The 25,954-nt window shown below is 41.0% G+C and overlaps 1 protein-coding gene across 2 annotated transcripts in view; it reads right to left on the bottom strand.

The window, feature by feature from the left end:
• WIPF1 (WAS/WASL interacting protein family member 1) overlaps nucleotides 1-25,954 on the bottom strand; it is a 75,416-nt gene that overhangs the window by 32,354 nt on the left and 17,108 nt on the right. Inside the window, exon 2 of one of the 2 annotated variants that reach the window (XM_060779360.2) lies at nucleotides 10,893-11,004. The gene's annotated coding sequence lies outside the window, so the exon portion shown is untranslated. The remainder of the gene's footprint in view (nucleotides 1-10,892; nucleotides 11,005-25,954) is intronic. The other variant, XM_060779369.2, reaches the window with a different exon arrangement.

The following is a 25,954-nucleotide window of genomic DNA, read 5'->3' as shown; positions in this document are numbered from 1 at the left end:
TAACACAAGAACCAGTTAATATTCCAAATATTCTAAATTAGGTCTCCAAAGAATCTAACATTGTAATTTTCCAATAGTCAAAGCTTGGGATAGTTATGTTTTGGACGACAGCTAACATATTCCCCATTGCCAGCTCTAGTACAGCCCACAGTATCAGGCAAATGCTTCTCTTCTTTCCGGAAGAAAATTTCTGTGCAGTCTGTCCCATGTTTGCAATTGGATATTAGTACTTTTAAAAAGAGGAGTCATCGTAAATGTTCTTTGCATATGTACATATTTTGCAAATTAACAATTCAGCAAACTTGCATGATTTATTTTGCTTAAATGTTTAAATGGAAACTGTCAACTCACAGTTGAATCTGCTTCAAACAGTTAAGGGAGGCTTTAATGCAAAATTATGTCCTCGGCTGAACTGGTAGCAGCCACAGCCTATTGGCTGGAGGAAAATCATGCAAGCTTCAGAACTGACTTTCCCCCCAAAATGGGATTCAAAAGTCTGCCAGTTCTTAGGAATAATCAGTACTGAAACAGCATTTAAGATATTAAAAAAAAAAAAACCTTAAAAGCTTTCTGAAGATATCTTCTTGTGCACTTTTTTTCGTCCCCAATCATCTTCTATTTTAGTTCTGATTAAATTCTCAGTCCTGTCACTAATACAGCATAAATGGCATTACTCACCCTCATGAGGCTGGTACCAGCAGTGTTGGGGGAACTTCAGGGATTGCCAAAGTACAAAGATCTTAAAGCGGATGTATGAGGGAACCTAAGGAGTTGGTGACAACTTAAAAATCCTTAGCAAGATGAAGATGAAAATTGCTCATGTTAACTCTTACAAGTGGGAGAGAGAAATTTCCTGGTTAATACTGTCAAGCTATTACTGAAATACCCTCAAGGATAGAGGTGCAAGCTGCTGATGAAAATCAAGAGATAAAGTAGCTTACAGCAGTGAGTTCAATCTTTTTTTCCAAAGGTGCCAGGGATTGGCACCATATTTGTGTCCATTGGCTATAATTCTTACATTCTCTCTCTGTCTCTCTCTCTTTTCGTTCCTAGAAACTCTCCAGGGACTTGGTTCAGGAATGGGCACTTGTCTAGGACCACCAGCTCAAGTCCAGGACCACCTTCTTTGTCTGAACCAGGAACTTATGCGAACCAGATACTTTCTTATTTGATTTCTGCATGCCATAAAAGGAAAGCAGACATGTTTGAGTTTGTGGGCAAGAAGCACATATAGGGCAGAGGTGCATCCAGCAAATGAGGCAAGTTGAAAAGCAAAAGAGGGCTATGGGCAGTGGGAAGGTGTTCCTTCTGCTAACAATCAGGAGACATTGTGCAATTGCTATTGGAAGAAGTGGCAGGAAAAGGGGAACAAATGGAAGACATGATAATCTTGACCGTTCATAAAATTCATCAAGGGAGACAAAGAGATTGCACAATAAAATACTGTATTGCCTTTTATGTTGTTTTGCACTACAAAAAAGATATGTGCAGTGTGCATAGGAATTCATTTCTGGCCCTCGACTTTAAATAGTTTCAGGACCCTTGCTTTAGATGTTTCTCTGCTTTCCTTTTTTGGTGTCTGTGTCAGGGGCGACTTGAGAAACTGCAAGTCACTTCTGGTGTGAGTGAATTGACTGTCTGCAAGGACTTTGCCCAGGAGACGTCCAGATGTTTTGATGTTTTACCATCTTTGTGGGAGGCTTCTCTCATGTCCCCACATGGGGAGCTGGAGCTGACAGAGGGAGCTCATCCGCACTCTCCCCGGATTGGAACCTGTTGGTCATCAGTCCTGCTGGCACAAGGGTTTAATCCATTGTGCCACTGGGAGCTCCTCTGCTTTCCATAAACTGTATCTATAATTAATTTTTTAAAGGACAGCTTCAACAATTAGCCATTTGATACTTTGCAAAGATAGTAGAAATGTTTTAATAAAGACAGCAATGTAACTGGTTTCCTGCGTAGCTTCCGCACCTGCTAAAACCACAAATGCAGAAGGAAAAACCCTCCTTGACAAAGTTGAAGGTAATATCAAGTGTCAACTGAACTGCTTTTGTTGTGTTCTGTAGCTATGCAATGCTGCCAGCGTGCATAAAACATTTGTCTCAAACAGAAGAGAAAGAAATGCTTTTAAGTTTGCTTCTCTTACTTTCTGTCTATTTAGCTTCAGTCACTGAGCACAGAAAGGGAAATTTCCAAAGATCTTGGAAAAATTCCTTTCTTGCCAGAAGAAAACTGGAATCCCAGTTCCTGGTGAGCCTTATGCCAACACATCTGTGCAAGATTTATATATTCCATTTCAAGTCCTACTGAGTCTGGACAATAACCAAATTAGGCCAAATGCCCAAGATTAAAACTAGTCAAGCATTACCCAACTGCTATTTGTCAACTACTTTGTAACTTGGTGTGTGTGTGTGTGGGGGGGGGGGGGCGACGACGACGGGTACGGGTACTTTTATTTAATTATATTGTACATGAAATAAAAATAGTGCCGGGGCAGCAGATAAAGTAAATAATAAACATGTATGGAAGTCAAAACTTGAGCCAAAGTTATAAAATATTTTGTTCCATTGTATAATAGTATTTTTATCCACTTGAAAGGATAAAGCAAAGAATGTTTGAGTGTGTCTATCATCATTCACAATCCTCCTACTGATTTATATGAGGTGAGAAACAAATTAAGAAATATAGTAATATAGAAAACCCAAGTGAACTGACAACTGCCTCAAAGTATACTGATAGGTTCTTAAAAGCAGGTTAAAGAATTGCAGTTATGTTTGTTGAGACATCAGTTAAATGCCCTAAGTTGTTTAAAGACTTTGCTCATGGTCAGAAACATGTAACCAGGGCTCTTTGGCTCTAATACAACTAAAACAAGAAATAGGCCATGGAATTACCATGCTGGTTTCTGGAATGCTTTGGCAGGAAAGTTGCTCTACCTCTGCCTGTGAGGAGAAGTTGAAGAAACTGTTTACATTCAGCCTAGAGAGCAGAAGACTGAAAGGAATTGTACCAGGCAGCTACAAATGACTGAACAGATGTCTCAACATGTGTATGATCTACTACACCAAGTACCAGGACAAGAAGATTAACTTTTGTCTGAACAATAACAGACAGCCAGAGCAGGTGGCCTAAGAACCACTTTTCTAAATGGGTGGTAGAATAATAACTTGCTGGTCATGCTTTGGCTCTGGATTTCTAAGCCAAATACTGGAGTTGATCAGGGGTTTACTTGGATTACTTGATCATTCCCACAAAGGAAAGGTAGCTCCTTTGTTTATATCGGTAACTAGAAAAGGCAGTGTCACATTTTTGTGGGGATTTGAGGTTTATATGTCAACTTTCATCTTGATAGCATTGTACACATTGCCAGGTAGGGACTTTGCCACATTTACTACAAATGCTGCACGTGCTTCCAAATGCAAAAGTGGTGTAGTACATTAAAAATGATGGGAGCGGTATATGAGAAGTTGTGGGGTACATCATGACAACACCATGGTTCTCCTCAAAGAGAAAACAGATAGGCTTCCAAATACTATATGTTTGTCCCAGTTTGGGACACATGCCAGTGGCAGCTCGTAGGTCCCATGTCTGGTCCATGTTTAGGAGAGCTTTAAGGGAGATGTCCAAGGTGCCGAACCATCTGGGAAGATTATTCAGTGCTTTGGATAACTCCTGCAAACTCTGAACTAAAACTTGGAATGCATTTAGTGACCCATTGACATGGGACCCACCAGCTACCACTGACACATGGTGCAGAATTATCTGATTAGTATTGTCGAAGGCTTTCATGGCCGGAATCACTGGATTGCTGTGTGTTTTCCAGGCTCTATGGCCATGTTCCAGAAGCATTCTCTCCTGACGTTTCACCTGCATCTATGGAAGGCATCCTCTTGCTAGTGGTTATGCATTGCTCCAGTTTTTAGATTTGTTTCATTTGTGCTTGTATGAAAAACAAATGCAATATGTTATTTATAAATAAGAAATGCCATGGTCTTCAAAGACTTCTTCCTGACTCCAGAGTGGCATATTTCATATTACAACAGTCATTCAATGGAAGTTGATAGGGCAACTGTTAACAGTTCACAATTCATGGCTGAACAAATCCAGATGAACCACAGACTATTCCTTAACAGCTCTCAAAGCTTTAAACACGGGAAGGATGACAGAGAAACCACCAATGGTACTTATAAAAGTTCCCTCTTTTAAGTATTGCACACACTTACACTAGCTTCCAAGCTTGTTTTTGTCATCTATCACACCTGGCTTCCTCGTGGATTCTTATTTTATTTATTATTACATTAAGGTCACAACTTCCTCTTCAAAAAGGTTACTTAGATCTAAAAGCAAGTTTATTTTTCAAATGCAATTTAAACAAATGGGAACATAAAGATAGGATAAACTCAATTACTCGTTTAAAACAGTTTATCTTTCTTTTCTATTTAGCATCAATTATTTTATTCAGCATTTCAATAAATGTTCCACTTTTCTATGTTCACTGAATTATGTGGATCTTATTGTCATCCTGTTATTTTAATCTGCAACATTAATTCCCTCATCACTCCTTCCCCTCCTCAAGAAGGCTTCTCTCAAATAGACAGTGCCATTTTTATACAATCTCCTTCTTGTTTTTTCCTCTTTGCTTCTGCCACAACACTCTTCACTCCCCCACTTCCTCTTCGTTAACTTCTCAGTTTTTCTCATCAAGCAACATTATTCATTCTATAACATACTGCTCATAGTTGCCTTGCCTTCAAATGACTTTTGAATGCTCAAATGGAGCATTCAAAAATATTTTCCATTCAGCTTTGTGCTTCATATGGGACCCAAAGTGGAATTAGTCATCTGTAACCAAACGAGAAACATGCAGCCAAGAAACTAGCTGTTCAGCCTCTTCAAGTCAATGGAGAAACCAGGCTGCTAAACACACACATCCATGGCCCTTGTTGCTGTTTTAGGGTTTAACATCTCAAGATGTGGAACAGCAGAGGTCACAGTGCCAGATTTTATGGCGGGCCTCCACATTTGCGGGGTTTGATCTTTTTGGGTTTTTATTATTCATGGATTTGATTAAAATGCTCTCTATATATCTAGTTCCTTCAGTGTGGCTCTATGGCAGGCATGGGCAAACGTTTTGGCTCGCCCCATCCTTATGCTGCTCGCCCCATGCTAGGAGGAAAACAAGACATGCGGTGACTGCCCCGATCCTCCTCCCTCGATCTTCAGGCTGTCCTCTCAGCATTATGCCTGGAGAAGGATGAGACATACCAAGGCCAAGAGGGCTCTGGAGGACTCTTAGCCGCTGTGTGCCTTCCTCAGGCCATCCTCTACACATAAGGACAAGCCGCTTGCACCATCCTTATGCCAGGATGAGGGCAATACATGTGGTGGATGAGAGCACTCAAGAGGGCTGTGTTCCTTCCTCCCCAACTTTTCTGCATAAGGATGTGGCAGGCCACCTCATCCTTATGCCAAGAGGACAGGGAAAATGAGGAGGGACTGAGGTAAGCACCCAACACTCCGCATCTGGTCCCTGGGCTTTAGTTTGTCCATACCTGCTCTATGATTACCTTCCACTGGAGGTTCGCCAAAGAGTCACATGGAAAGGGCTAAAGGTTCCTAGAGAAAACACCAATTTGGAAATATCTAGGTCCTCAGTACAGGAGTTGACCATAAGTTGTGCTGAAGGACAACTCCAACTCCCCATGTTTGCAAGGGTCCTGTGCCCCTAAAACCAGCAAATGTGGAAGGTTGATTATACATCTACACAAGACTTGATTAAAGATTTGTATATTCTAGAACCATCTCCATTGTCCCTTGATCCATAGTCCCAATGAACGCTCACCTCCATTCCTTTGTCATCTCTATTATTATTATTATTATTATTATTATTATTATTATTATTAAACTTTATTTGTATCCCGCTAGCATCTCCCGAAGGACTCGATGCGGCTTACAAAGGCCAAGGCCTCAACATAACAATAACAAACAATAACAATGCAAGTAAATTAATTTACCAGGGCCATATTGTCCTTCCTTCCACACCCAGAAGCGGACTAGACTGGAAATTAAACTTTCATTCAAAAATGGACAATCTTCTACAACACTTGAGGTCTGAAGTCCACTTTAGAAGATGGAGGACAAGTTGCAAGGCACACACCTAGTGTTTTGCCACTTCAATGTTGCCATCTGGGGTAATTGCCTCATACAACCTAGAGGCTGGCAAAGCCAAATATGACCCTCTTCTCTGGCTCTAAAGGTATATGACAATCCTATTTTCTCTTTTTCTTATCCTCTCTTCAGTTGCTGATTCTCTAGCATTAGCATGCAGCCAACTTCTTCTTGCTAGCTTTAACTATCTGTCTCTTGCTTAATGTTCTTAGTCTTTTGGATTCCCATCCCAACTCCACAGTCCCTGTTTCTGTGTGCTTTCTTCAGAGCCTTCTCTCTCAAGATCCACCCCCACCCCCAATTCCTTTATTTCTGTGCTCTTGCTTCTGCATCTAATTTTCACCCAGGTTCCCTTTTCTTAGTTATTTCCTACTTTGCGTAGCTGCTAATTTTCACAGCCCTTTAGCTTTTTTAGCTCTTGTGGAAAAGCTGCTCATTCCACTAAAGAACGGGGGAGGCTTTAACCTCATTCCAACTTACAGTATCTTCTTTCATCCTTGAAGTTAAGCTGACTTTTGCAAACTTTGTTCCCTGAGTACAGATCCCTGAGGATCTATGGATGACTATGCCAAAACACTAGCTGATTCAGCCAGTCTTGGAGACTTCACCACTACAATCATTGGGCAATAGAGATGTTTTGTGTTCTCCCATCATAAAGTGAGTATTTTGTACATCTGTGTATAGTTCTTGAATCAACTTATGTCAACCATTCTTATATCTCTTCCATGGAAGGGCAGAGGAGACCCAAAGTTTTGGACGTAACATCGGTTTCATTAAAGGCAAAGGTTTCCCCTTGACATTGTCTAGTCAAGTACGACTCTGGTGGTGCTCATCTCAATTTCTAAGCCAAAGAGCCGGCATTGTCCATAGACATCTTCAAGATCATGTGGCTGGCATGAGAGCATAGCACACTGTTACCGTCCTGCCAGAGTGATGCCTATTGATCTACTCACATTTGTATGTTTTGAAACTGCTAGGTTGGCAGAAGCTAGGGCTTACAGCAGGAGCTCACCCCGTCCTGCAGATTTGAACTGCCAGTCTTCCAGTCATCAAGTTCTGGAGCTTAACTATGTCAAAATTCAATGACAGACTGTATGATTTTCTCTGTGTTCACAACCTTATGAAATCAAGTGGATGTGAGATGAGAAGGGAGAAGAACACCAGACAAGCCTTAATGTCAAGAATAAGCAAGTTCTAAAACAAGCATTCCAGACCCAAAATATTTGTATTATACATGCCAACTGAAGAAGAAAGCCAGAGAGTCAAACTACATGATACATTAAAATGTATTATCAAGCTATGTGTGGTCTTTATTCTGTTCTAGGCTTCAGACTACACGACTTTAGTTTGGATTTGTGATTTAGACATCCCTCCATCCCACATTTGTTTTATTACCCCCTCAGGAGGGCTAGAAAGAAGCCCACTGATAGCAATCCCCCCTTTGACATCAACGCAGTGGGAGAAAGAGTTTTAAAATTTAAAATTACATGGTGTTAATGATATAAATGTTGGACTATGGCATCGAGACACCAGGGAATGAATCTCCACTCAGCCGTGGAAACTCTGGCTGATCCCAGACAAGTCCAATTCTCTCAGACTTAGAAGAAGGCAATAGCAAACCAACTCTAAACAAGTCCTTAGTTTACGCTAGAATTTTATAAAAAGGTCACACATATTTCTTCTCATTTTAAAGTCAGCCAATCTGATCCAATGCCAATACCTAGAAGCATTTTCCTTGTCCTGCAGATATTTTGGTTTATTTATGTGTATTCATGTTTCATCCTTTCTTTGAGCAGGTCACATATGTGGTTTTCCATTCTCTTCTCCATTTTGTTCATTCTGGGTAAACAAGGGCCCTTTCATCATTTTTTATAACACTAGCCACTACACTAAGCTGGGTTCAGGTAAGCTTTCACAGCCCTGGAATTCAGGACAAATGTGAACACAGTTCATAAACAACAAAGTCCAAATAGCAATAAAACTGGTTCTCTCAGTGCTCTTTAAACTTGTTTTCTATCAAGCAGATTGTTTCCTCGAAGATCACGTGGCAAAATGCAATTGAAACTGTGGAGAGTTTGCAATATAGCGGGTGTATGGGGTTTAAGGCTCTGCTCCTCAAAATGGTTGAAGGTGGTGGTATCTGAAAAAGGAGACGGAGGGCCTGATTCTGGCAGCCCAAGAATAAGCCATTTGAACCAAAGCCATCAAAGCCAGAATTGAAAAGTCGACAACAGATCCCAAATGAAGACTCTGAAAGGAGCAGATGAAACAATAGATCACATCCTTAGCTGCTGCAAGAAGATCATGCAGACAGACTACAAGCAGAGACATAACACCGTTGCTCAGATGATTCATTGGAACCCGTGCCACAAAAACCATCTGCTTGTGACAAAGAACTGGTGGGATCACAAGCTGGAAAAAGTTACAGAGAGAGAATGAACATGCCAAACTCCTCTGGGACTTCCAGATTCAGACAGACAGAGTTTTGGAGCATAATACTCCTGACCTCACAATCGTGTTAAAAAAAACAAAATATGGATTGTTGATGTCGCAATCCCAGGTGACAGCAGGATTGCAGAGAAACAACTGGAAAAGCTGACACAATATGAAAATTTAAAGATCAAACTGCAAAGACTCTGGCACAAGCCAGTAAAGGTGGTCCTAGTAGTGATCGGCACACTGGGTGCAGTGCCTAAAGACCTTGGCCTGCACTTAAACACAATTGGCGTTGACAAAATTACCATCTGCCAGCTGCAGAAGGCCACCTTACTGGAATCGGCACGCATTATTCGCAGATACATCACACAGTCCTAGACTCCTGGGAAATGTCCAACATGTGATCCAATTCAACAGTTTGCAGAGTGTTGCTGTGGACTCATCTTGTTGTGTTTCAAATAATAATAATAATAATAATAATTAACCTGCCCTCTCTCCCCGAAGGGATTCATGGCAACTTCCAAAAACAAAGATGGCAAATATTCAATGCCACGTGCAATGACAAAATAAAACAGAAACAAAACAGTTAAAACAAACAATTAAAAATAAGCAAATAAAAACAACAATGACTAAAACATATAATCAATCGACCTCATAAGTAACACAACAGGCAGTTAAAATCTGTATAAAAATATATGAAAATGTGGCTCTCCAATAAATTAAGGTGGTATAATCCTTGTCAGCATCATCAGACAAGGTAAAATCAATAATAAACTAGTCATGTTCCTCTTAATAGGCTAATGTGAAAAGTAAGTTTTTAATTGCTTCTTAAATGAGAGGAATGAAAAGGCTGTTCTAATTTCCATAGGGAAGGAGTTTCAGAGGGATGGAGAGACCTCGGAGAAGGCCCCTCTCTTGTCCCCACCAGCCACGCTTGAGATGGGGGCAGGACTGAGAGAAAGCTCCCCTCTAAGGCTTCTGGATCAATTTTGTTTCCCTTATTCTTCAAAGCACATATGAGACTCAGAAAAAAGGACAACAGAATAGAAGAAATGGGATATTTTTCATCTTACATTGTAACACAAGGTAAGAGGAACTAACAAACCATGCACAAAGAATGGCCTTATATACAACCCATGGCTTTCGGTAAGAGACGTTGATGCCCTCATAACTGTGTTTGGGATTGTAGCTACATAGCGCAACATTTTATGTGTTATCTTAGATATCCCGTATCATTTAAAGAAGCTTTTACCACAATAAGTGGCCACGGGCTTGCTGGCTTCTTTTAATTTAGTTAATTACAATAAAGTTCAATTTTAAAAATCTAGTTTAAAAGTAAGATGTGCTACAGGCTACCCATAATTTTATTATGAAGTATCCAGCTCATTATGGGGGGGGGGGGGCTTTCCAGGCTCCCCTTCCCATTATTTTAAGCATTTAAGCTGTTTCTACTCTAGAGGAGAGGTGCTGCAGGTAGCCATGTGCACTTTTGCTCCCAGGCCTGCACCACGCCATGCACTCTTTCCATTGACAATTTAAGGAGGCTTCCCCACTTCCAGTTAAGGAAGAGCGATGACCTCTTGGAGTTATCCTCCATGCTTCCTTTAAAAAATTGTTTCTCTGGCACGCTTCAACCTCCTTTCTGCTTTAGGTTTAAAGCTCCCTTACAACTGTTTCTAGTCTCTACTCTAGAGGAGAGGTAACTGGTAGAAGTTTTCAGGGAATGACAGTTTTACTTTGGTTTGCTGAGATTAATAAAAAAGATTAAACTGTAATGCAGAAAGCAGAGAATGAGCTGAGATCAGCTTCTGCTTACTTCCATGTTGGGTGGGTTTTTGTACCGGAAGGGCCTTTCCCATTACGTGGTCCCGAAGGTACCAAAAGTAGCGAAGAAAAACAGATCTGCGCACAAGTCTATTAACCAACATGGTGAAATGGTGTGAAGACTCTGGCAGATTAGGGTTCAAAACCCTTTGAGTCCCTCCCAACAAATCTTGCCAAAAAAATCCCATAATAGGTTAGGGCTGTCATTAGCTGAAAATGGCTTGAAAGCACCCAAGAATAACAACCAACAAATAACCAAGCAATCGGCCAGCCAACTTGCCATTCAGCTCTTCCCTGTGCACAGAGTTGTGTGTTGATTTCTTTTTAGACAAATGCATTCACAGAAGATCTATGCTGCTCCATCGGAAGTGTCATACGACATATCATTATACCCCAAAAATGTGACAAAGTTCAAGACACTTATCTCAAGAAAGAACAAAAATAATTGCTACAACAATACAGACCTGTGATGTCTTCAGCAGCGGGCACACTGTCACTTCTGAAGTTCGGATCAGCTTTCTACTTGTTTCCTGTAAGAGCAATATATGACATCACACTTCCGCACTGCCACGGCACCTAGTTTAAATAAAGAAATGTTTAATGCATTTTGCTCTTCATGGAGAGTATTTCTTTCTCTCTCTCTGTGCATCATACCATCAACTAGATTTTACAAATTTGTCAGTTTGTCAAAGTTAAAGAGTTAACACAATGAGTCACATTGAGGGGTATATAGAAATGCCTCTTTGGTCAGTTCAGGGCCATACTAAAGCCCCGAGGCTAGAGGAGCCTGTTAATGTTTTGAAACCTTTTGATACCACACTGCTGACTCATGTAAACCATGCTGTCGCCTCAGCTAGGTCTGAACCACAAAGACAGGACCACACAAATATGAAAAAGAACACAAACAAAACACTTCCCTGCTATTAACTCCACCTGATCTTCAAAGTCACCCTGCAGCACAGACTGTACTTTTCCTCCTCATGCTAGTTTGGATAGCCATTTTCTTGATTTGCTTTCACATGGGAATCCAGCTACTGCACCACTGGGCATTACATCAAGCAATATCTATCTACTGTGGTCTGAACCACAGGAAGTTTTGAAAGACATCAGTGCATTAGGAAGAACCAGAGGAGCTTTCAAAACAGGGTCACTTCTTCTGTGAGAAGGCTGAGCATGGTGTCTTTTGGTTCATGGGTGATAAAATAAGCCCTTGCCACTTAGAAAGAAGGGCACAAGCAGAGATAAAGTCCAGTTCTGAAAGCACGTGGAAACAGAAGCAACAGCAAATGACATTTCCCTCTACATGAGTGCAGCTATGTTTCTCATTTATACAAACATGCACCTTCTGACCTGGCAGAATGTGAATGCAACACTATTCTGAAGTTGAAATCCTCTATACACAATAATGGGACTGGTATTTGAGAATAAATAAATAAATAAGGTTGTGATATAAAATCTTTTATGTCAGATGGAGAAAATATACCACACACCATGTCATTGGGAGAAGGCCAAGAGTAGTTGACAAAGCTGCAAGGGGCATGTGAAGATCCAAAAAGTAATACTATTAGTTTTGCATTAGCAAATTTATTTCTATTAATATGTAAACCACATTCAGAACTGTAAAAAACCAATATCCATTCTTTTTTTTTTGTACCCATTCTATGAGGAGGCCCCGGTGGTGAAATGGGTTAAACCCTTGTGCCAGCAGGACTGAAGACAGACAGGTCAGAGGTTCGAGTCCGGGGACAGTGTGGATGAGCTCCCTCTGTCAGCTCCAGCTCCCCATGTGGGGACATAAGAGAATCCTCCCACGAGGATGGTTAAAATATCAAAACACCCGGGTGTCCCCTGGGCAACGTCCTTGCAGACAGCCAATTCTCTCACACCAGAAGCGACTTGCCGTTTCTCAAGTCGCTCCTGACACGAGAAAAAAAAAACCCATTCTATGCAGCTGCAGTTTCAGCATGTTTTCAGATAGAGAGTGCTATCACTAGTGGGGTGTAGGGAAGGTGCTTACTACACCAGGTGACACCATTAGAAGGGGTGATGACACCAAAATGAGCATAACATTTTTGTGCAGTGTTTCAGCAGAATTTCCCCCCCCCCAAAAAAAATCCTCCTGTAGTTAGAAATAACCATAACAAACATTTTTCATGAGCCCAGTTTATATATACTATATCAATATACCAACAAGGCAAAAATTCTATGCTGATTTACTTTTTTGAACCTTATCGTGTGCAAACGCTACAGTCAGTGCTGTCTTTATAACCCAATTAAAACAACACTCTAAATAATGCAGATTTGTTTTTTGTTTGTGCTGGGTTTTGTATAGTTGTTGATTTCATCGATTTTTTGGTATCTAAACTACACAGTTGTGGTATGATCAGGTACAGGAGGAGATCCATCTAGAGCTGGGTTAAGGTTTTAAGGTAAAACTCCTGTATGTCGAAGGGGTTTTATATGGAGGAGGGGTTAATTGCTTATAAAGAACATGTGATTTTAAAAATGCATTTAACTTTTGCATTATATGTTTTTGATGTGTAAGGCACCTTAGGTCCACTGTGGAGAAAAGCAGGGTAAAAATATAATAAACAAACAAACAAACAAACAAACAAATAAATAAGGGGACAACATTTGAGTTATGGCACCAACCATAGTGCTGCACTGCAGATAGGAGACTCTCCAAAAACATTAAACACTTTGAGTTAAAAGAAAGGACAAAGTCACTGATGGCAAAAAGAAAAGGGGAGAATGATGTCTAAAGAGTTGAAATTCTGTGACTCAGATGGGATACACAAAAAAAGCCTTTTTTGGAAGTACTCTCATGCTTGACTGCAAAAAATTTAGGTATATTTATGATGCCATGGTCATTCTAATGAGATACAAAGTTGGGGGGTGTAGCAGATGCTGCCACAGACGTGCCTGGACCCACTACTAAAAATATGTCCCAGGATCATGGCTTTGCCTGTCAATATCCCCTAGTGGCTTCATTGCGGGGAGGTGGCAGACCAGCAATGGAGATCACACTACAGTAGTGGTTCTCAACCTTTTTTGATCAGGGACCACTTTGACCAGGGACCACTCTCCAACACTAGTACCCAAAGAATTACAAATCTATTTTTGGTCAACTTTACATTCGGTTTGGTTATTTGGGGTGCTAGTTCAGAAAATTTCATTGCATAGACCACATCAGCTCTAGTTTCTGATACAGAACATATGCCATCTAGAAGTCACCATCTGCTTGCCCACAGAAAACCATATTTAATAAGCCTTGGCACTATAAGAGGGTTTTGTGAAACCAGTCACTCTCGATGCAATGGTGTAGTAATGGTGAGGCTGCAGACCATATTTTAGTTCTTACGGACCACTGGTGGTCCATGGACTATAGGTTGGGAACCACTGCACTACTGTGTCAATTCCATGCAATAAAGTCCTAAGGCTTTAAACAGGGTTGCTCCAAGACACTTTGTTGCCTGAGGGAGCGCAGTAAATGCCACTATCCAGTCACACAAGTTGAATGCACCATATTCAGACCTAGCCAAGTTATTTAGCTAGATACATGAGGCAGCCAACCTCATAAACATGCCTCTCCATTCTTGACAGTTAATACAATAACAAAAGTAAATAAATAGCAATTTTGCTTCCTTTATGACGTCTCCAAACCGTTACCTGAGGCAGACGTTTCACTCTATCTAATATTAGAAGCAACTTATGACTTTTGGCATACAAATCTTGCAGTGCTGGGTTGTGTATCCTCCTTGCTCTTCAGATAATTATTGAAGTCATTATTTCCCCCACCTCAGGACCTGTTTGAATTATTAAAAATACAAAGGGGACAGAGTTGTATAATTTGCATTTACATGTCTGGACTCAGATCCTTAGTGGACAGTTCTGCCAAAAGCTGAGAATGCAAATTGACATTTATATTGGAACGATTTCTTTTGCATATTCAGTTAAAGTGAACTCTTTCAGTCAGCAAGTAAAAGCTTTCTGTGGTAGACCCCCCAAGGGTGAAAGAAGCTGAAGGGAAGTTGAAGAGTTCAGGAAGTTACTTGATGTTTGCTTAGGAGACACTGCCCCATTGTTTTTGCACTCAACTTAAAACTGATCGAATTCTGAAAGATGAGAGAAGAAAATGTCAGGACTCTGTAGACAGTGGGAAGTCTCATATGCAGAGAAGACAACAGATGGAGTTGCAGGGCTCAGGTATAGCATCTACAAGCAATTACAATGCAACTGTGGATGGGCAGGAAGCACTGACAAATACACCTGGCTCAAATATTAAAAGGAGGAAGGAAGGGGAAAGAAATGTGGTAGCACCTTTAACTTTTAAAAAAAATTGCAGTCCTCCAGATTGTTAAACTATCAGCCCCCGCTGGATTAACTCTCTCTTCAATGCAATTCAAGATTCAAATTCAGTTGCCCATAGAGTTGTGCTGGAAGACATACAGATTGCTAGAGATGTCTTCTCTTGCATAAGAAAGGAGAAATTTTAAAATGTGTGGTTCTTCCACTTTCACAGAGGTTTTTGTACTCTGAAACCGAGTGAATATGGAGGGCTGATTGCAATTATTTGACAAAAACCCATGGCGGTGGGGTAGGTGGGTGAGCAGTTAAGTTGAATTTTCCATGGTGTTACTATGTTCCAGCAACAACCTAAAGTTTTATTCCAATGCATCTTGATGCTTGGGTGTGTGTGAAACTATTATTGCTTCTTGTTCTGAAGGGTCTGTAAGTGTGTGTTTGTGTGGGGGCATGTATATCTTCACATTGTCTGTTGACTTATGGCAACCCCATGAATTTCACGGAGTGCTTCTGAGGCAAGAAATACCATCTAACATTTCACAGATGAAAACTGGGACATGTAACATCAGAATCAAGCAACAACAGAATTTGGTCAGGATGGCAAAAGATGGATAGATAAGTTAGGAGATGTTGCAGCAGCTTTCTTTTGCCTGAGAGAAGAGCAAGAGTCCATCCCTCTTCTCTCCCCTTTATTGAATAAACTGACTGCAAACTACTTTTGCACTTTGAACTCAGATTGCAGCATTGGAAGTAGGGCAATGGGGCAATTCGGAGGAGAGAAACTCAAACGTTGTTGTCTCACAAGTCTGGCAAAGTCGAATTTCAATAGAATTATTGCATCTTTAGAAGATATTTATCACACTACACCAAGTCTTTCCTGCTTCAATGAAAAGGTGTGTAGGGCACCTTTTCACTAATGTGTAAATGCCATCACTGGCTCTCAATATTGCTGTCTTTCAATTATTGATCCATTACTTTCCATTACGAGATAGTCCCCCTTCACTGTAGTTCCAAAACGTTGGCAATCATGTGGCATCAAAGGACATAATTCTCTCCCTTTCTATTCCCAAGCAGGCTGTTTCCCCCTTTTAAAACAAAAAAAATCATATTGCCATAAGTACAAAATTGAGGGGGAAAGACTCAATTTTCCCCTCAAGGCAGGGCACTCTCCAAGAATGAGGAGTTATGAGGAAGACAGACTGCAGGACCATAGGTTGCGAAAGCAGTGCCATTATGCCCATGTAGAGAATTGAGGTAAGGGATGTTCTAAAACCAGTATACCGTATATACTCGAGTATAAGCCAACCCAAATATAAGCCGAGGCACCTAATTTTACCACAAAAAACTGGGAAAACATATTGACTCGAGTATAAGCCAAGGGTGGGAAATGAAGCAGCTACTAGTAAATTTCAAAATAAAAATAGATACCAATAAATTTACATTAATTGAGGCACTAAATGTTTTTGAATATTTACATAAAACTGTAATTTAAGATAAGACTGTTCAACTCTGATTAAACCATTATTCTTACCTTCTTCAGTGTAATTGTGCTTACGTATCCTTCCAATAATAATAGAGTAAAATAATAAATGTAATAAAAAATAATAGAGTAACATAATGGAAATGTAATAATAACAGTAATAATAGAGTAAATATAATAATAGAGTAAAATAATAAATGTAATAAAATAATAATTAGAGTAAAATAATAAATAACCATGATGATTATAAGCAGAGGGGGGCTTATTCAGCCTTAAAAAGGACTGAAAATCCTCACCTTATACTTGAGTATAGATGGTATTTCGATTTCTTACACTAATCTGACTGTAGTGGTGAGTTGTGGCTCACCACTCCTCAAAGATTTATGGACCATAAAAAGACTCCAAGCAGGAGATATGATTTGTTCTTTATTTTTAAAACATTTTCTGTGGCTCCAAAGTTGAGGCTCCAGGATGGACCTAACAGAAGCTGTACTCCAAACTCTATCAAATCTAATCCTTTAATAAATGAGTAAAATCGACACTTTCTGTGTAACTTGTATTATTTGTATACTGTGTAATTCTTAAAGTGTATAAAATTTATAAAAAATATTCTGAAAACAGTTATCTTCCTGTACCCTTAGTTTGCACAATCCCTTGAGAACAGATATTATGGTCACAGACTCTTTAGCTATTTCCCCAAGGCCTATAATATCAGAATCTCTGTATATATGTGAAAGAAAAATGATCCCCTTTGTCAACAAAATGAGCCCAGGGTCCATTCAACTGAGGCTGAGAGTATGCTGCTCCTGCAGAAGAAGAAGCTCAGCAAACTTGAATACATTAACTTTTTGAATAGGCAGCCAAGTCTCTGATTGTCTGAAACTATCATCTTTGTCTTTTGAGTCTTGCATCCTTCGTTCCAGCGGAGCTGGACACTTAGGTTAATTATGGGACATCTGCTTTCCCACAAAACCACTTCCGCCAGGTTTGCACTCTCCCAAGGTTTGCGCTCTCTGCAACAGATTAGGTCTTCAAACCATCACTTGTCTTTCTTCCCTCCTTGGGAATCTCCTCCTGCAGGCTGTGATGTCAGGGAACCACTGGCCAATCCTGGCACAGATCCTAGTCTGCCTCTCCTTTCAACCAATCAGGTGAAGGAGCAGGAAGTCTGAATAGCTGTCAGAACTGCATAAAATTTCACATATTTTTCTGTGAATTTATGCTTCTACTTTTTGAAGAACCTTGCTTGTACTTGCATCCTATTTGGCCACATTGTAATAAACCTCTGTAGCTTTGCCTTAAACCTGGAGTGCTTTGTACTCTGTCCTGGCTGATCTGGTTTAGCAAAGGCTCACCAGGCATGAACCTCTCTATCCATGGTCCAGTCAAAATCTGTGCAGTGAGACATTAAGCTAGTGTGATAAAGTCCTTCATCAGGATCATCCTTGCCAAATTGGAACTGTTGTAGGGTATGAGATCCCTGAAATGAGTTACACAGGATGTGGGGGAGTTACACAGGATGTGGGGGAACTTCTCTTTGGAAAAATAAGAGAAGGAATAATGCAAAAAGATGGGGGTGGGGGGGGGGGAGAAAGAGGCCAAAAGAGCATAAAGGCTGGGGTTTATGCTCTCCTTGGTAAACTGTTCAGTCTTCTTTTACTAGCAATATAAAAATAGTAGGACCATTCAATCTAAACAGGCTTGGATTGTCAAGTCCATATGAGTGTACTCAATGTGGAGTGGGTGAAAAGTGGGTAGATAGACTTGAGTACAAGGTCTGATATGTGCCACTGTTCCTTTGGAGAAATATGACTCATTTTGTAGAGAACAGAACTCTGCCAAGGACCATCTTGTCCTTATGTCACCAGCCAGATGACATTAGTAATACTGCAAACCCTAGAAGCCGAGAAGGCTTTTAATTCTAAATAGGCCTATTTGTTCAAATCACATCAGTCTAAGCTAGGCACAAGCAAACTTTCCAACTTGGGGGCCACATGATGGGCCGGAACGGAGTGAGTGGGCCAGGTGGGAGGGGGTTCTCCCCAAGACCCCTCTCTGCTCTTTTCTCCCCTCCCTCTTCTCTTTTGGAGGCAGAAAGTGAAGAAAAGATGGGAAAGATCTGGATTCCAAAGGGGTTAGCCTTGGTCAGGATGAGATGGTGGACGAGTGAGAAAAAGTGTCTCCATTAGACCCCATATTGCCTACTCTTGATAAGAGAATCCTAGAGCTGGAAGAGACCCCACAAGGCCCATCCAGTCCAACCCCCTGCCATGCCAATAGAGAGCCTCTGTGCAAAAGCCCCCAAAGGAGGAGACCCCACCACACTCCAAGGCCGCTTATGCCACTCTCCAATAGCTCTTACTCTCAGGAAGTTTTTCCTAATCTTTTCAGTTGAATCCCTTTCCCTGCCATTTTAAAACATTGTTCCCTTGAGCAGCAGAAAGCCAGTCCCCGTCCCCCCCACCGCCTCCTCAATGGGACACCCTTTTAAATCTTGAAACATGGTCCTCACGTTCCCTCTCAATAATAATAATAATAATAATAATAATAATAATAATAATACTTTATTTATAATGCGACCTATCCTCCTGAGGGGACTATACCTTCTCTTCTTCCAGCTAAACATCCCCCAGGAGGAAAGAGGAAGGAAAAAGAGAAAGAAGGAAGGAAGAGTGGAAGGGAATTGAGGGAGGGAGAAGGAAAGAAGAAAGGAAGGAAGGAGAAAGAGAGAGAGAGGGAAGGTGGGAGGAAAGAGGGAAGGGAGGAAGGATGCAAGGGAAGGAAGGAAAGAGGGAGGTAAGGAAAGAAGGGAAGGAGGGAAGGAGGAAAGAAAGAGAGAAGCAAGGAAGGAAGGAGAAAGAGAGAGAGAGAAGGTGGGAGGGAAAGAAGGGAGGAAAGATGCAAGGGAAGGAAGGAAAGAGGGAGGTAAGGAAAGAAGGGAAGGAGGAAAGAAAGAAAGGGAGAAGCAAGGAAGGAAGGGAATGGAGAGAGGAGAGGAAGGGAGAAGGAAGGAAAGACCAAAGGGAAGTAAGGAAGGAAGGAGAAAGAGAGAGAGAGGGAAGTTGGGAGGAAAGAGAGAAGGGAGGAAGGAAGGAAGGAAGGGGAAGGAAAGGATGGCGAGAAAGAGAAGGGCTTGAGAAAAGAGCCCAAGGGGGTGCATCCAGCCCCCAGGTCCAGGTTTGCCTATACCTGGTCTAAGCTATAATAGCAGCTAACATATGAAGCTGCTTTATGCAAACAAACTAACCAACCACTGACTGCTTTAAACCGCAGTATCCACATTATCAGGCTCATTGAATGCCTATAGTCTCTATGAGATTTTTCTGGTTAACAATCCATCCTTTGGGCTAACAATAGTTCCTATTTCTGGGTTAGAAACTGCTAGCACATGTGCTATCTTAGGCAATGATAAGAAGGTTCTTCACTGTCATGGAAAAATCCTCTCAAAAACTCTAAGATGAGGATGTTGGCAGTTAAAACGGAATCATGATTCTAGGGTTATGTAGTATAAATGGGCCCCAGTAGTGATCCATTGTTTGCACCCAAATAAAATGCCTACTACAAGGAAAACCAGCTGATCCCTAATCCATCTAAAACACAGACATGTGCCTTTCATCTCAAGAACAGACAAGCATCCCGAGCTCTGAAGATTACCTGGGAAGGAATCCCACTGGAGCATTGCAGCGCACCCAAATACCTGAGAGTCACTCTGGACCGTGCTCTGACCTACAAGAAGCACTGCCTGAACATCAAGCAAAAAGTGGGTGCTAGAAACAATATCATACGAAAGCTGACTGGCACAACCTGGGGATCACAACCAGATACAGTGAAGACATCTGCCCTTGCGCTATGCTACTCTGCCGCTGAGTATGCATGCCCAGTGTGGAACACATCCCACCACACTAAAGCAGTAGATGTGGCTCTTAATGAGACATGCCGCATTATCACGGGGTGCCTGCGCCCTACACCACTCGAAAAATTACACTGTCTAGCCGGTATTGCACCACCTGACATCCGCCGGGAAGTAGCAGCCAATAGTGAAAGGACCAAGGCAGAGACATCTCCAGCTCATCCCGTTTGGGTAACAGCCAGCACGTCAACACGTCACTTAAATCTAGAATAGTTTTCTAAGATCTACAGAGACACTCGCTGGAACACCTCAGCAAGCGAGAGTCCAAAAGTGGCAGGCTCAAACCCAGCACCTCAACCAATGGCTGATACCAAATGAGAGACTCCCTCCTGGGCACACAGAGGACTGGGCGATCTGGAAGGCACTGAACAGACTGCGCTCTGGTACCACGAGATGCAGAGCCAACCTTCAGAAATGGGGCTACAAAGTGGAATCCTCGACATGCGAGTGTGGCGAAGAGCAAACCACTGACCACCTGCTGCAATGCACCCTGAGCCCTGCCACATGCACAAGGGAGGACCTTCTTGCAGCAACACCAGAGGCACTCCAGGTGGCCAGATACTGGTCAAAGGACATTTAATCAACTCTCATACTCACAAATTTTGTAATCTGCTTGTTTGCTTTGTTCTGTTAGAAATGTAATATAATTTGACTGGTTGTTCTGACACGATAAATAAATAAATAACCCAAATAAAATGCAGTGGTTTCAATTTGTCTTCTCTTCAAAACACATCTGTTCTTATATAGGTTAAGTATCCTTTATCCAAAATGCTTGGGACCAGAAGTGCTTGGGATGTTTTTTTCTTTTTGGATTTTGGAACAGCTGTATTTGCATATATATCCATACATGATTAGAAATAGTGGAGATGGGACCCAAATCCAAACATGAAATTCATTTATGTTTCATATATACCTTACACACATAGCTTGAAGGGAATTTTATACAGATTTCTTTTTTTTAGGGCATGAAACAACGTTCCAGAATTCCAATAAGGGGTGCTCAACCTGTATTTTAAAATAAAAACAAGGTCAATGACAGCAACCCAGTCACAAAACAGGGTTGTCAGAATAGCAAACTTTGTGTACAGATTTCAAGTCCCAAGAGAAAACTAAATGCAGGGAGGATTTAAAAAGGCAACACACATTTTGAGGTACAAAAACATGTGTTGTATCACAAAACTTGAGCCTTTCCTGTTACCACCCTTTAAGATCCCTGCAGCTGTTTTGATGTCCTTTTGTTAATTATCAGCACCTTAGCTTGCTACAAATTAGTGAGTGTGGGGGGGGGGGGTTAGTTATACAGGGTGAACTAGAGCATGAGTTATATAGGCCAAGTCTCCCGTTGGTAGGAGTATTTAATGCACGTCAAGAGGAACAGCTTCACAATGTTTAAAATAAACTCATGTCTCTGGTGAACAAAAACTGAAGACTTTACGGCCCAAACGATCACCTCTAGGCCTCAGTCAGAAAGCAACCATTTTGCCGAAGAACATTTTTTCCAAGAAAGTTTTGTTCTATTTTCTAAGGACTTTAAAAGTAAAGTTGCTGGGGGAAAAATACTTTCCTTGATTTTTGTTTTGCTTGCTTGCTTGCTTATTTATTTCTGCTGAACTATGACTCTGGAGACCAGGGTTTGCATTTCCATGGAAATGAACTGTGTCATTTTGGACCAGTCACAAACTCTCAGACTCTGAAGAAGGTTTAGAAATCTGGCCATGAAACAATGATAGCTTGCTGTCGAGCAGTGGTTTCCAACCTTTTTTTGACCAGGGACCACTTGACCAGAGACCACTTTCCAACATTAGTTGGGTTACAAATCAGTGTTTGGTCAACTTTAGATTCAGTTTGGTTATTTGGGGTGCTGTTTCAGAAAATTGGAGAGACCACATCAGCTCTAGTTTCTGATACAGAACATATGCCATCCAGTAGTCACCATCTGCTCGCCCACAGAAAACTATATTTAATAAACCTCGCTACTATAAGAAGGTTTCGTGAGACCAGTCACTCTCATTGCAACAGTGTAGTAATGGGTTGTTGTAGGTTTTTCCGGGTTATATGGCCATGTTCTAGAGGCATTTTCTCCTGACATTTCGCCTGCATCTATGGCAAGCATCCTCAGTTGAAACATTATGTATTTGTTGTGCTGTTGTTTTATTGAGGGCCTTGGCCTTTGTAAGCCGCATCGAGTCTTTTGGGACATGTTAGCGGGGTATAAATAAAGTTAATAATAATAATAATAATAATAATAATAATAACTCCAGCAGACAAGAGTCCTTTGTCCCACTCTGGTCATTCCACAGATATATAAACCCATTTTCCTACTTCCAACAGACCTCACTACCTCTGAGGATGCTTGCCATAGATGCAGGCAAAACGTCAGGAGAAAATGCCTCTAGAATATGGCCATATAACCCGGAAAAACCTACAACAACCCAGTGATTCTGGCTATGAAAGCCTTCGACAATACAGTGTAGTTATGTTGAGGTCACGGACCATATTTTAGTTCTTGCGAACCACTGGTGGTCCATGGATAGGTTGGGAACCACTGCTGTAAGGGTCACCATATGTCAAAAACTACCTGAAAGCACACAAAAACAAAAAATCCTCCTCAAATTTCTACATATTCAGCATGAAAACAACAAAAATGGTATGGTCCAGTACACCAAGAAAGGTGAAGTGATACAAAGCATTTGGAGATATATCCATAGATAAGGGAGTGAATTTAGGAGAGGGGCTGAAAGCAAAACAAATCAAGAAATTATCAAGCCTTAGCCTCAACCTCTTCTCTGTACAATAAGAAAATAGCTTGTTCTCAAGAACTTTGAGCCCTCTTCCCCCTCTTATGAAAATATTAGTTATTAGCATTATTTTTCCAAAAATCCCTGACACATACAGTCTGGCTGGGTTTTCAATCAGTGAGTAGGAATGAGCCCTTGAAAATGGACCAAGATTAAAGAAAAGAATGCCAGATGGTTACTTCCAATTTCAAGTGAATTAGCATTAGGATTTTTGGAATCTGCCCTACAATGTTGTCTTGAGTACTGAAGCTCTGTTTGCCAGTCAGTAAGTCTCAGAGTATTTTGATGTAAGGAGAGTGGGGAGGCAGGACCAAGACATTTACTGCAGAAGGAAAGAACCCAAGATCAAGTTAACATAGGGTGCAGAGCCATCTGGATACGTTTGGCCAGTGGAAATTCTTGTTCATGTATTATTATTCAAAGCTAAACCATCTCAAGATGCATGTTCAGAAGATTTTAAAATAAGCCAACAACTCTATTTGTGAACACTAGACATTCTTGAACTCTAGTTAATCAAGTATAATTCTTATTTTTTAGACTAACAACTTATCAAACAAAATAAACTCATGCTTCACTTTGATTTAATATGTCCCAATGGAATCCTGCTATGTCTATCATTTGGCCTGGGATGAACCTATGGCCAAATTATGCTGTCATCCATTTCTGCCAAGAAATGAAGTAATTATTGCTTTCCTTAAAAAAAATCAAAATCTGAATATAGCTTTGAAAACATTTAACTATTTTTCTGCATGCCTTTGGTAGGCTTTCTTCCTTCAAGAGGAATTACTACACCAACAAATGTATTATGTTCTGACTAACAGGGAAAAAGCTATATTCTCCCCGCCCCCCCGAGATAATGGGAGACACAATGATTTGTGAACTGATGACTTTATCACATCAGCCTGTTGTCTTGCAACAATCACTTTGATTAAGCAAATGAAAACATACCAAAATGGAAACAATCACTACGACACCTCTCTGCAATTGCGCTGTGGTGCCTCTTTGGTGATGAACATTCCCGCGATTACTCTTCCACGCCACCTCACTAAACCTACCTTCCTGCCTATGTATGCCTTTCCCAGTGCAAACACACCTTTTGATTTGTTTAAATAAACTGTTGCTTCAGTTGCACAATTACAGCAAAATGATAACATTTAAAAAAAAAGAAAATAAACATAAAAGACAAGAAAAGAAAATAGTAATCTTATCCTGTTTAGGAATAGCAAGGAGGGAAATCACACCAACTCATGCCATATGACTGCTGGAATATCAGAACTGCAGCAGAAAGGACAGATCAAACCAGAGGAAGTCATGGAACAGGAGTGATATTGGGAGCCATTGATGAGGTTTTCCATCAGTTAAAAGATTGCTACACTAATGATTGAAATGCAATGTAGCAACAAGGACAACATGATGTCATGTGATAAGTACCAGCCAAAGACACTGTTATGAAGCCCCCAGTGACGCAGTGAGTTAAAACGCTGAGCTGATGAACTTGCTGACCCAAAGGTTGCAGGTGTGAATCCAGGGAGCAGCGTGACCTCCCGCTGTTAGCCCCAGCTTCTGCCAACCTAGCAGTTTGAAAATATGCAAATGTGAGATCAATACATACACCCTGGTTAGAAGGTAATGGTGCTCCATGCAGTCATGATGGCCACATGACCTTGGAGGTGTCTACAGAAAACTCCGGCTCTTCAGCTTAGAAATGGAAATGAGCACCAATCCCCTCAGTCGGACATGACTGGACTTAACGTCAGGAGAAATCATTAATGTCAGGAGACACCATTATCTTGCCATAACTGCAATTTTCCAGCCTAGTGTGATAAAGCCTTGAGAATCAGCTTCAGGCCTAAGCCAAAGCACATGAAATAAAAAGTTTCAAACAAATCCCAGTTGACTGGCCTATTTTCTGTAATACCACTGTTTTGTATTTGGGTTTGAAATTAACCTTGCAGTAAGTGTACCTTCTAAATCTTATGACTCTGGCGAGAAAAAAAACTATGTATTTTAAAGAAATTCACTTTTATATTTGTGGGATCTCTGAGAAATCTGGGGGCTTTTTTGCAAGCAAAGTTATTGTGTGGTGCTCCTTTTAAAGAATGTCTTCAGGATCTGGTTTTTGATTTTGTTTTTGATTGGAAGGAATGAGGCTGGACGCAAGCCCCAATGAACTCATTGCAACTTATTTCAGGTTGAAAGACATGACAGCCAGCGACATGGTGGACTCAAACTTTTCAGCCTACCTCGCCACACACTTTTGCAAGAGCCTAGTACAAGCTATGGTATAAAATGATCTCCAGTTTGTACCATTTTGAATCAGGCATGTTCTCAATGAAACATTATTATAAATAACCACTTTCTAGTGCTGGAATGCTAATCCTCTGAAGGTTTGCCAAAGCTGGAGAGGCTGATCCACAGAGGAAATGCAAAAAGTGTTTTAATTAGATAAGCATGGACTTACTTTCATGACATAAGTGTGCAAGGTTATTTTAGATCCTTTAAACTCCTACTGATTCTGATTAAGAAGTTGGTTACTGGCCATGACCGCTTCAAGTCCAAAGTCAATGAGGGGAAAATCAGCCCCTCTTACTTTACTCAGTCTCAGGTCACAAGAGATTCCTTTAAGGCTGAGAAAACTGAGAGGAAATGTCCTGGGAATCTGAAGCGTTGCTATTTAAAGGCCTACTGTTGAGCAAGGGCTCATGTGATATTGCTAAGGCTCAACACTGCTATCATTGTACACAGGAAGAACCCAGTAAACAACCACTGGTCAGTGAAAGCGCTGCAGGATTACAACACTCTGAAGCCTCGGCTGAGAGAACGCAGGCTACTAATCCAAATGCAGAGCTCATTTGCTCAGCAGCTTGGCCTTTTGGGTCCACCTTCAAAGCCCTCACATTCAAATAAGTCACTCTGACCAAATAGACAGAATTTGAAAAGCCCATTATAAGTTCACCTTAGGTTGCCATAAGTTGGAAACAACTTGAGGGCACACAACAACAAACGTCATATTGGTGGGAAAGATTGGTTACA

Source organism: Anolis sagrei, chromosome 1 (assembly GCF_037176765.1).
Source record: "Anolis sagrei isolate rAnoSag1 chromosome 1, rAnoSag1.mat, whole genome shotgun sequence".
In the NCBI taxonomy this organism is placed as follows: domain Eukaryota; kingdom Metazoa; phylum Chordata; class Lepidosauria; order Squamata; family Dactyloidae; genus Anolis; species Anolis sagrei.
The sequence above is the reverse complement of the archived record's forward strand: the minus strand, read 5'-3'. Positions and strand labels throughout refer to the sequence as shown.